This window comes from Sinocyclocheilus anshuiensis, unplaced genomic scaffold (genome assembly GCF_001515605.1).
Source record: "Sinocyclocheilus anshuiensis isolate Anshui unplaced genomic scaffold, SAMN03320099.WGS_v1.1 scaffold915, whole genome shotgun sequence".
Classification (NCBI taxonomy): domain Eukaryota; kingdom Metazoa; phylum Chordata; class Actinopteri; order Cypriniformes; family Cyprinidae; genus Sinocyclocheilus; species Sinocyclocheilus anshuiensis.
In genome coordinates, this window is record NW_015542378.1 from 45587 (window position 1) to 47566 (window position 1980).

At 38.1% G+C, this 1980-nt stretch overlaps 1 protein-coding gene and 1 long non-coding RNA gene across 3 annotated transcripts in view; one reads left to right on the forward strand and one right to left on the reverse strand.

Moving 5' to 3' along the window:
• Window positions 1–1980, forward strand: part of LOC107692457 (protoheme IX farnesyltransferase, mitochondrial-like) — a 52376-nt gene that overhangs the window by 19805 nt on the left and 30591 nt on the right. The window lies entirely within an intron of this gene.
• Window positions 1–1980, reverse strand: part of LOC107692453 (uncharacterized) — a 20108-nt gene that overhangs the window by 115 nt on the left and 18013 nt on the right. The window lies entirely within an intron of this gene.

Here is a 1980-nt window from a genome sequence, read left to right on the forward strand (position 1 = left end):
ATATGGGTTTTTGAAAAATATCTCTTTTGCAGTTTATAACGTAGCTATCCTTAAATGAAAACAATCTGCAAAGTTGTTGATCAAAAAAGTGCATGATAAATAAAGATACTGTCTCTCAAAAGAGATTCGATTCTGAATCGCCTTAACGAGTCGTCATATTTTCGAATCTTTTGCCTGTTTACCGGTATACGTCACTGGGTAACACATTTGCATAATCCCCGCCTGCCCGCGAAATACGAACACTCCTCTGTGCCAATCACAACAGGCTTGGCCAGCTGACCAATCAGAGCAGAGTAGGCTTATGGAAGGGAGGGGTTTGCTCCGAACTTCCTTAGAACGAATCGCTTCGAAATCATTGGCAAATGACTCTTAATATTAAATGTATATTCTGAGAAAATTACAATGTTTTCTGACCTTAGATGCATTTAAACCTGTTGTAGCGGACTCCAACCCAATATTAGGACACTTTAAAATACCATATGACCTGCTCTTTAAGCGGATTGCAATCATATTCCGGCCTCATCTGCTTGCCTATGTAAACTATGCATCATTAATATAGAGAATATTACCGTTTTAGATATATTAAGGCACTTTAAGTGTTTTTACAACGTTTTGTCGCACTGTTTAATGATTGAAATATTGCCGTGGGTGCTTAATATGGATTGCAAATGGCCAAAACTTGCATTTTGTTCACATACCTTTGTTTTATTCTTTTGAGAGGTGATCTAAATGTTTGCGGCTGTGAAACAGATGGAAAATTGAGAGGCTTGTGCTGCAGTTCTATGGCTGTTTTGCCCTCCAGGTCTTCGAGCCGGTCACGTGACTGAAAGCTATGAATTGCACGGTCTTTGTTGACCAATTAATCAGTATTCAGTGGATTTCAGTAAATTCAGGGGCAATTCCCAAGTAAGGCAGTCTCTGCTGACTAGGAATACCACAAATGCGGAGGCAGATCTGGTTCCTTGGGCAATTCTGTCCATTAGGAACTTGTACTTCATACTAAGGAGAGGTTTGATCATCCTTGATCAACCAGAATATTGCGTTATGCTCTTTTGAGGTCAAAGTTCATGAATGCTGTGTGTTGTAATTACATTTTAAGGCTGGGATAAGCTACACAACTTCTGAACAGATTTTTAAAACTGTAGGCATCATACACTTGCTGACTTTGTAAATGGCTATAAAGGAAAAACTCTGAATCATACATTAAAGATTGAGGATCACACACTATCAGACTTTGAAGCTATTCTGAATACAACAAACTCAGTCTTGATGGAATTATATTCTGATACTTAAAACAATCCTTTCATACACTGTGATTTTCAATGAAATCTGCAGACTGGCTCTGACTGTCTCACACATTTTTGCTCACTCTGTGTTTTTTTTATTTTACAGTGGTGTAATTTTGGTGCAGTAGCACGAGATAGCTTGATTTCAAACTTTGAATTGAATAAAAAATGACAAGTAAGCAGTCAGTAATAAAATAAGAACAAATAAAGAAATTAATAATGATAGCACAAATAAAAAATAACGACAGGCCTTCGAATTAAATGAATTGCTTTTTAGTTTTTCAGGTAGGTCTAACAGTAGGGTTAAAATATTTAACTTTTTTTTTTTTTACCAACTCGACAGACGGCACCCCGGTTGGGAAACACTGTTCTAGACTGTAAATCGGGGCAAAAATCTGGGCAAAGGTTGTGTAGTGTATTGCAGTCCTTAGTTTAAAGATCGCATCAAGTAAGAAAATCATACAGCTACCAAAGCCCTCTACATCTCAGACTAAAGTCTTCATTCGCTGGTTCACAGGTTTTGGATGTTGAAAACCATTAGGGCCTTTCGCACCGCTTTAGTTTCAGAACTAAATGTACAATACTCAAGTACTGGGACGATTTTGCGCGAACTATTTCCCAGTACCATTTAAAGGGTTGAATTCGCACTGAGAGTGTGTACTAGGAACCGGTCGACAGCGACGTCATTTGTGCG